The sequence below is a fragment of the Triticum aestivum genome, chromosome 6B (assembly GCF_018294505.1).
Source record: "Triticum aestivum cultivar Chinese Spring chromosome 6B, IWGSC CS RefSeq v2.1, whole genome shotgun sequence".
NCBI lineage: Eukaryota > Viridiplantae > Streptophyta > Magnoliopsida > Poales > Poaceae > Triticum > Triticum aestivum.
This window is the reverse complement of record NC_057810.1, coordinates 137732764-137743125: the sequence shown is the minus strand read 5'-3', so window position 1 is coordinate 137743125 and position 10362 is coordinate 137732764.

The window sequence follows — 10362 nt, the reverse complement described above, 5'->3', positions numbered from 1 at the left end:
TTTCTTTTAGAGGCGTGTCGATGTTGTTTAATTAAGCAATATGCTATCTCATTACAATAAGGATCGAATCTTGCGGCCAGATAGAGCAAAGGAATTACTTAAGGGACTAGACTGTTGTAGTAGAAAATTATGTGGTGGTGCATGTCTATGGGATATTTAGTTTCATTCGTATTTTTTATATTTTAATTAGTAATCATAATATAAATGCCACTCTTTGTTAGTGAGCTGGTGACAACTTCTACGGTGTACTATTGATTTCTCTTTCACCGGATCATTATGATTTGATATTCATGTTTTCAGAGCAATGTATCAATTTTGGCGTATCTTGGTTCACACCCAACGCATTTAAGGACAAGTGAGAAACGGTGATGCAAAGGATCTGAAGGTTATTACGATATTCATGCAATAGCTATACGTAAGTTATTCCATAACCATCCATTTGCTCACTATAGCGGAAGCCATCCAAACCTTTTAGATGGATTCTTTTATTTTCTTGCTGATATTTACGTCAGTTGCAATCCACAAGCCTCCCATATGCTCTAATAGTCACCTCCACATTTCTCTACCTATTGGCATCACTTTTTAGTTTTGATTTAACTCTTTCTTACACTTATTTTCCAGATTGCGTCAAATATACATGATTAGTCTTACTAAATTTGGATGCTATTTGTGAATCTGATCCATTGACACAATCATGCCCAATTGTGCAAGCGCGTTAGTGACCAACATGGTATCTCTAACTTATTTTTCGTTGCATGAATTCATTATTCTGTGGCCCTCATTGTTGTTGGAAACTCTGGTCTTTGCTATAACAAAGCACACTTTCCTTTGGAAATAACAATGTCCTCATTGATGCTGTTTAGTTTATACTAATTTTTTCTGCATGATGTCCTGAAGGAGTGGTATACTGAACTGTAATTAGCACCACTGGAACAAGTTAACATGTAGGTTATACTCATCCTCCTGCTTATTTGTATAACTGACAATTGAACACGATTTTTTTGGCCTTTGTAATCTTATCATACTTTCCATTTCACATTTTTAGTTTTTACTGTTTTCATTGTTTCTGAAGAATGACAACTACTAAGTACTAAGTGATACTGTAGCGGCTGTGCTCTTTAGGATGGCATCAGAACAACTAAATTTTCAGTCGTGAACTATTTGCTTCATCAAATTTTTCTGCATTATTGCCTGGTTTATTTCTCAGGCCTGTCCATTCATTTCTTATCCGCGAATTATGTTTTGTGTAGTATACTCTCTACAAGTTTGCACTATCCTGTAGTAACCCACCATTTGAGGCTCGGATACAAAGTATTTGACCTTGGCGGTAGGATTTATTGGGACATGTATCTTACTTGCCATTATGCAGCCTATAATGTGCTTGTGTCATGGCAGTATTAACCCCTCCATCAATATTTGCTTAAAATGTAAATGAAAACATGTCTAATATAAGAAGTTACTTTTAAAATAGAACATATGGATATGAAATGGCTATTTTTTTAACCGATTTGCAGTATGTGATTCACTACTCTCTTTATCAGGTCTCCATATTATTTCTTATTTTTGGTGTGGTGTGCCACCCCGGTGAGAGCGGGCAGGAAGAATAGGAAGCAAAAAAGGGAGGTGGTGAGGACTTGCGTTCACATGATTATTTGGGTAATGGATTTGTGTAGCTAGGTAGCATGGCTGATCTTGTGCCTGATGCACAAATAGATCGAGTGGTACTTTAAATTTTCTCTACCTAATGATATTCTTGTTATTTCCTTCGGAATACTTGGCCAAGCAGTGTTTCATTCATGTGAAACTCAAGATATGATAGTGGCAACCTCAAAGAGATGGTGGTGCATGTACATGCTTACAATTTGACAAATAGTTAAATTTCCTATATTTTGCTATTTCTCTTTTCTTCCTATTTCTGGTTCCTGAACTGAACTTCTATGCTTTTCTGCAAATTTAGAAGAGCAAAAGATGGTTTGCTTATTTAGTTTCTTGGTGTTAGTTACTAATGTGGAGAGATATTTTGCTATTTCATTCCAGATTTTAGTTTAACAGTTTAAATGCGAGTATACACACTTTCCTTGGTTTGTATTAACAAGAATACTATAAATACGTATAGAGTACAACTCACAATAAAGTAGTTGTCGTTTCAGTTTTCACTGCTAATAGATACCTCTTCATGGCTCCTCTTTGCATTATTTTTAGACCAGTAGATTCTCTTAACTGTCCTGGAATCTTTGGTACATGTGTCTCCCCAAGGCGACAACATCACCAGCGCCCCTGCCATCCTCCTCCAAGCCCATGGCCAGTGGCTCCCCAAGGCCAAGCTATGTCAGGCTTCAGCAGCAAGGTGAGCCCCATCACTCTGCGTTTATTTCTTCAGATCATGCAGCAGCAATGTGACTGAGGAATCGATGCTTTACATAATTGATCAGTTAACTGGTAATATATCTACATATTTCTTCAGATCATGCAGCAGCCCTTGTGTTCATTTATTTCTCAGATTGCAGAATTGATGATATAAGTTACATCATAATAATCTTCTTCACATTTTAGTTGCATCACAATAATTTTCTTCTTCTAGTCTTCTTCTAACTTTCTTCTTTCCCATTTTACAGATTTGCTTAAGATCACGGAAGCTTGGGTTGATGGAGTGCTTGTATTTAGTTTTTGTTTTGACCTTGTGAAACTTGCTACCTATGGATGAAACTGTGTAATATTGATGAAACTATGTATATGTACGGATGAAACTTGCTACTATTGGTAACATGTGTTGGATATATATGTGTTCATGACTATTGGTAATATGTGTTGAATATGCTATATTGGTCATATAAATATATTTGTGTTTGATTTTCTGTGAAAATGAATTGATATAAGAAAAAACAAAATTAGATGGGGCAATATAGTCACTTTGCCATCTGTTGGCAGATGGCAAAGAGGCCACGTGTCATCTACATGTAAAATTTGGGCTGGCCTATTTGGGCTCTTTGCCATCTGCCAGCAGATGGCAAAGCTCTTTGTCATCCGCTGGCAGACGGTAAAGCATGCAGCCTTTGCTATCTGCTGGCAGACGGCAAAGTATGTCGTTAGCCTTCTAACGGGGCTAACCCCGTTAGGAGGCTTTGCCATCTGCCAGCTGATGGCAAAGCCACAGGCTCTTTGCCATCAACCAGCAGACGGCAAAGAAGCCTTTGCCGACAGGGTTTCAGACAAACTGGTTGCCATCTGCTGGCAGATGGCAAAGCCTTTGCCATCCGCCGACCATGCCTTTGCCATCTGCTATGGCAGATGGCAAAGTGCCAGATTCCAGTAGTGGACATAGTAAATGAATTGCGCAAATCATGTAAAGGACGGATGGCAATATCATCACAAGAGAAGCAAAAGTCAATGACCATCATCTCGTCATCTATGCCATAAGTGCAAATGGGATTTATTTTAATGGGGCATGCATAGTTACTATGTTGAGATTGAAATGATGCAATATGGGAGATCTCACTCATAGCATATGACAAGTTCAATGGATTGTCAAATATGATGTGACCAATAGAATTTTCACATGATATCCTATGGAGCATAGCATCACAACTAGGCAACTCAACATGCTCATCATCATATTCATCATAAATAGGTAAGTCAAGGCATGACGAAGTTTCACTAGCATGAAGCATGGTAATAGGTGGGTCAACATCATGGGAGCAATCATTGTCAAGAGCGTCCACTAGTGGGACAAGAGAAGCACCATCACCTATGTTACCTTTGGAGCGTCGCACATGTGTTGTAGGTGAGGTGTTGAAGATCGTCTCGTTGTCATCTTCATCTTGATGGAACCATGTGGGGGTGCATTATCGTCCACCATGGCCATCATTTTGTCCATTGGAGGGATGGACTCATCGAGGATAAGCATGTCGTCATGTAGGAGACCTAGCACCAAAGAAGAAAACACACTAGGAGTAGAGGTTAAGTCGTTAGAAATCATGGTGGCCTAACGTGTCGTGTCAACTACCTCACTCACTAAGTGTTGTGGCTCACTTACTCCCTCAAGGATGCACTCACTCATATGGTTGGTGGAGTCACTCAAATGGCGCTCAACCTCACATAGGATGTGTGGCATGCTCTCATGTGTGGGGCTAGTGGTGGTCACACTCATCCTCTCATAGGAAATGCTCTCAATGTCACATATGGTGGAGTCACTCATGTCACTCATGTGGTGGTGGCTCTCCTCACATGACAAATGGGGCATCTCGACATATGTGAGTGTCGGAGAGATGTAGGTGCAAATGTCTCCATGCTCAACTCCTATCGTCGTGGTCGAAGGGGATGGCCCTTGCTCGACCTTCTTGTCGCCGTCTTGGTGTTGGAGGCCCATATGATGTGGCACCTCATAGCTCGTCTCCATGACCGAAGGGAGTTTCCCATGCTCGGCCATCGTCCTTGAGGGGCTTCCGAAGATGGAAGTGTCGCCCTCGCTTGTAGGTCATCGCCTTGGACTTGATGAAGTCGTTGTTGGCGTACTCGTGGGAAGTAGGCAAAGATGCCATACGTCCAAAGGCGAAGATGCCTTGATAGCACTTGGCGAAGATGCCAAAGTGGTTGGTGTAGTCGTAGCGCCGTCTTGGTGGTGGTCGTCTCGCGATCTTCTTTTGTGCTCTTGAAGCTTGGACTTGGCGTGAAGTAGGGCTTGTTGGGACTTGTGCATTTGCGCTTGTGGAGCATCTTCATGATGATGATGTCGTTGTCGTGCTTGAGCTCGTAGTAGATGTCGTTCGTCGTCATCGTGCACATGATGCTTGGATGTGACTTGCCCTTCATGACGATGTTGATCACGAACATGATGGTGGTCGCCATGTAGATGTGGACGAGGACGATTTGCACTTGCATCATGGCCGCGCTCCGAAGACTTGTGGCTTGAATGTCGCCGCCTTGAAGATGACGAAGGGGAAGAAGACTTGATCAAGGTTCTAATCTCCTCCATCCTTGCATCTTGCTCCTCTTTATGTGCGGAAAGCTTCTTGTCGATGTAGTCCCTTTTCCTTGCTTCGGAGTGACGAATGTCGATGGAGATGTTCTTGATGCGCTCTTGCAATTTTGATTGTGCGCCTTGCATTTGTCGTTGTAGGTCGAAGATGGACGCTTTGGTGATGTAGTTGTTCACGCCGTCGTTGTTATCGTAGACCGGAGAGGAAATGCCTTGCCTATCCATCACAATACTCGAGCAAATGTGAGTGGAAGAAAGGAAAGAACTAGACCAATGTACCTTATCCAATGTTGAAGATGGATCAATGATCACTCAATAATGTAACAAGGAAATAGCACAGTTGGTACCGGATCTTATCAATTCTCACACCTACACAACTAAGGCTTATGGTAGAGCTCGGTTAGGATAGTGGCACAAAAATTTGATGCAAAATGTTAGCAAGAGTCAATAATGTTGGAAAAGAATCACAAATTCGCAAGTGAAACAAGTAGACCAAAAGAAATATGTGGTACACGGAAACACACACATGGATAGATAAAATGGGGTCGTGCAACCAAAGAATGAGCACAAAATGTGTAATCCACGGAAAACGCTTGTGTTGCACAACTCAAGAGAGACGCTAGCACGATTTCTCAATAGGCGGATACGCCACTTGTGCACAACCTATAAGATGCAAAATGGATAAACTTTCTATCCCAAGTATGCTATGTATGTATGGTTCCCGGTGTTTCTCTCAAGATGATCCAAGATGATCGGATATGACAATCTTATGTGCAATGGGGTATGATGCTATGGCACTTGCTTACAAGCTGCTTTGCTCTCTTTTTTTTGCTTAAAAGCTTATTCTTTTTTTTATATGGCCACTTATGCGAAATGCACAAAACCAAGATAGCAATTGTGTATATGCGGGAACAATCTTGTGACACAAGAGATGATATGATAGCAAGATGATACCAATATGATATGGTATGTATGCAATGGAAGGTATGATCACTAATGTGCACAAGTAACGTTGCCGGCAATACTCAAATGGCTAGTCTCGATAGGCAAGTAACGCAAAATGGGCTAGGGGTTATCAATGCAATTTGCAAGGGGAATATACAATGGTGTCGTCGAGGTTACCATCCTTTGGGATGATGAGTGGCGGTGTTCTTGATGTAGATACCAAGATGATGGAGTCTCGTCCCTAAGTAGCCGAAACACCTTAGGAGACGGAAAAACCGCAAACTCAAAATCTCAAATGACAAATGTCAAATGGTGGTAGCGGAGAGCGGAGGTGGTGGTTGATGAAGAGGCAACCGTCCCTAAGTAGCCGAAACACCTTAGGAGACTCGAATCACTACTCAAACAACCACTAATGCTATGGTGAACAAAATGGGTTAGGTTGCGGAGTCGGTGGTGGCTATGCGGATGATATGGTGGAGGGCCTAGGCAAACTTGCCAAAATGCTGAAATTTTGGTGGAGTCAAATGGTGTGGGAGCCTATCTAGGTGGATGGGGAATGTCAATACCTACTCAACGAGCTAAAGAACACAAAAATCTGACTCCGGATGTGGAAGTTATGGGCAAAACGGTGAAGTGCTTGCGGCTGACCTGGGGGATCGTCCGCACGGGGGTAGGAGCCCGTGGGCACGGGGTCCCGTGAGCATGGTACACGTACCGGGGACACGGGGTGTTCTGGGACACGCGGGTTTGGCGGATTTCTTTGCGATCTGGGCGGCAAAATGATGGACCTCGTGGCTGGGTTTAGCTGGGGGTCAGGGGGTGGTATGGGGGGTGGGGCAGAGGCCGAAGCGCACAGGAAGGGCCGTGCGCACGAGGTCTGCGAAGCCCGTGTGCACGGGGGCCCGTGTGCACGGGGTCCTCGAGGAGCGGGCGAACAACTCCGGATCCGTGGCAAATCTCGAATCTGAGGTCAAAATCGAAGGGTGGAAGGTAGGAGAAGGTGGTAGAGGGGTGGATCTACTTGCTAAACACCAAATCCATGGATCAAATCCAACGAAATCTCATCAAACCAACAAATCACAAAAAAAATTGGGGCTATTTTTGGTGGGGAATTTTTGAATTTAGGACGAAATCACACAAAACAAGGCTAGAAAACAAAGAGGGGGGGCTCCAATTTCGTGAGAAACCATGGCTCATGATACCAAGATGATGTAGGGTGGAACCCTATGGGGAGATCTTTCACGAATTGGAGGGGGGATCCCCAAGAACAAGATGAACACAAGGAACACAAAAGATGGGAAATACTCAAATTGACTAGATCCAATCACACATATGCTAGATCGAAGAACATACAAGAGATACAATGATTCAAGAGCAACAAAGGAAAGATACAAAGTACTAATTCATCCCAATCCTATGAGGAGAGAGGTCTTGATGATTGTCATCTCCAAGAGGAGGTCTTGATATCCACAAGTGGATCTTCTCACATGGAGGCCTTGAACTCCATGGGAGTGGTCTCTCTCTCTCAAGAGGAGAAGGTAGGAGCAAAGCTCACCTAAGAATGAGCTATCCTATTTGCTAAGTCTAAATGGAGGAGGGAGAGGGATATATATATAGGTAGGTAGGTGGAGGAAGGGGACGAAGTGGAGGCCCAACAGGTGACTCTCGGCCATCCATCCTGATGAGCTCGTGCGCACGGGGTAAGTTGGGCCCGTGCGCACGGGGGTCCCATGGGCACGGTACAAGCCCGTGCGCACGGGGTGCTCCGGCGCCAGCTCTCTGAGTAGTCCGTGCGCACGGGGTCTTCGAGGCCCGTGGGCACGGGGTCGCCTGGAAGGTGCTGAATTGATCTTGTTGCACTCCTTCTTCCTCCTTGTGGCCTTGTGGTCCTTCTCCAACTCCTTTGGGGTGTCCCTCACTAGCTTGTGGTCATCGGTCTTCGTATCTAAGGACACATAGAGCACTTTTTTGAGGTAGCAAGCAAGTCCAATGGATATTCATGATATTCTCGAAGAAGAGCGGGTTCACCTTAATTCCAATGGCGTATGTTCAATGTCTCGTCATATGTCCTTTTGGGGTTTGGAGAGTAGTCGGAGTGTACATGGGTATGAACGAGGGATGCTCCGCATCAGCCTCCCGATCCGCCGAGCCACCGCCGCCGCAGATCGCGCCGCCGCCGCCGTAGCCGCTGCTGCCGCCGCCCGCTGCCGTAGCCGCCGGCTCCCGCCGCCCCACCGGAGCCCCGCCGGAGCCGCCGAACCTCGCCGGAGCCCGAGCCGAGGTAGCCGCCCGCCGCCCCGGTTTTCTAAAGAAAACCGATTCGATTTTTTTAGAAACCCTAGGTTTTATATTTTTTTTAGATCGGTTTATTTTTTTTCCGGTTTATTTATTTCGCGAGCGTTCGCTCTTTCGTTCGTGTTAATGGACGAGTTCACCGTTTAGCCGCTGTTAACGAACATCCGTTTGTTAATCCGTTCGTCAGTTTTTCTTTTTCTCGAATTTTTCCGCGATTATTCCAGATCGCGATTTCTGATCCAAATTTTGTTCTAGTATAACTTTTCGCTCATTTATCGGAATCAGGCGATTCAAGCGCCTAGAGTTTCGTCTCGAAACCCTCTTTCTGTTTAACCAACTCAAACAAGTTTTTGCTTCTGTAAAATTTGACTTAGGTTCAGATTAGTAAACGAAGCTTGTTTCTTTCGCCATTTTGACTTTCGTTGCTTCGTTTGTTTTGTTTCTTTTTTCAAACCGTAGTTCTTAAGTTGAACTTTCTGGTTAGATCTCTTATTTGAGTTTTATCCGTGCATTAGATGAGTACTTATTATATGTTTGTTTGTTGCGATAGAGTACTCGGATTGCGCCACTTGCTACTTCGAATCGCTAGGTTTCACGGATCATCAGCAAGGCAAGTAACACTTTGACCATACCTCTTTACTACCTAGTTTTATTGTATTAGATCAATCCTCAAACAATTGCATGGTTAGGATTTGATTAATATGTGGGTTTGGGGAAGTAGATGAGGTAGTACATATTACCTGTTTTATTATCAAAGCCTTGGGAGTTACTTCTACGTTTGCTTATTACGCCATGCTATGCTAGCTGTGCCACTCGCTGTGCCAGCGGCGTGTGGGTCTGAGACCAGATATTGTAGACACATGTTTAGAAACATAGATTCAGAGAAAGACAGGATTGAGAGAATCAAGTGATTTGTATTGATGATTGACTTGTGTGTTTATATGTCCCCAACAGATGCATACAAAGGTCAGCTTACAAGGATCACGCCCTTCCGAAGGGACGTAGCGTTTGAACAAAAATAAGCCTAGGTAGCTTTATGATCTAAGCTAATCTATTCCTAACATTCACTTCCACGGGCGGGCATGTCCATCTGATTTTTGTAGCCGTCACCCTAAAATTTTCATTTTTGTACAAACAAGGCCCTAGCATTTTGCAACCGACACCCTAAAGTCGGGGGAATTTTCGCTAGAAATTTCGGCAGCATAACGCGTTGAGAAGAATCACATGTCTTCTTGCATTTTGTATTTCACATGGAAGGCAGGCAAACACTGCATGCCATTACAAATTACAACTACCCCACCGCTGGCCGGCCGGCTTCTTCATTCAGTTTGTTCCTACACCTTTCTTTTTTTTCTCTTGAGCGACACCTTTCTCGGAACCATCTTCTACTTGAGCAGAATCACCTTTATCTCCTTTTTCAGCAGAACCACCTTTCTCCTCTAGCCAAAACAATGTTTCTATCATGGAATCCCACCGACAAATAGGGACCCCATTGTCTTTCGGACAATCTGGAAAGGCAAAATTAAAATGTATCTTCTATATATCAGGGTTTGTTTTCTTCAAACTTATATAATATAATATAATGACAGGAAATGCAAACCAAGATTGTACATGTTAGAAGAATGAAACCGTGAAAGCAAGAACATGCCTCGTAAGATTTTTCGTTCTTTAGTTACTAGCCTCTGAAAGAAAAGCAAAACATGGTCCTAGCCCATGAAGCAGATACAAACTTTTAAATCCGAACGGCATAACCATTATCCTAGCCAATATTAACCTATATAATCCTATAGTATCCATTAGACTAGAATGCATGTATAATCTCCAAGACACATAAAGAGATTACTTCTACACTGCTATGTCATCACTCACTAAAAAAAATGCATGACTCAAATTACATGGTGGGAGCAGCAGTAGGTGCTTTGCCGTGACACAATTCAATAAGCAAGGGGCCAAATAATTTAAATGGTAAAGAGGATACAGTGTGTATGATAAAAGTTCCCCATGTTCGCACAATCAGACCAGCACATATTCAAAGAGTCAACCCAGCACATATTCAAAGAGGAGTCTGTTTTATTTTCAGTTATGCCATGTTCAGTTACTAGCCTCTGAAAGAAAAGCAAAACATGGAGTGTTCTGTTTATGATGAA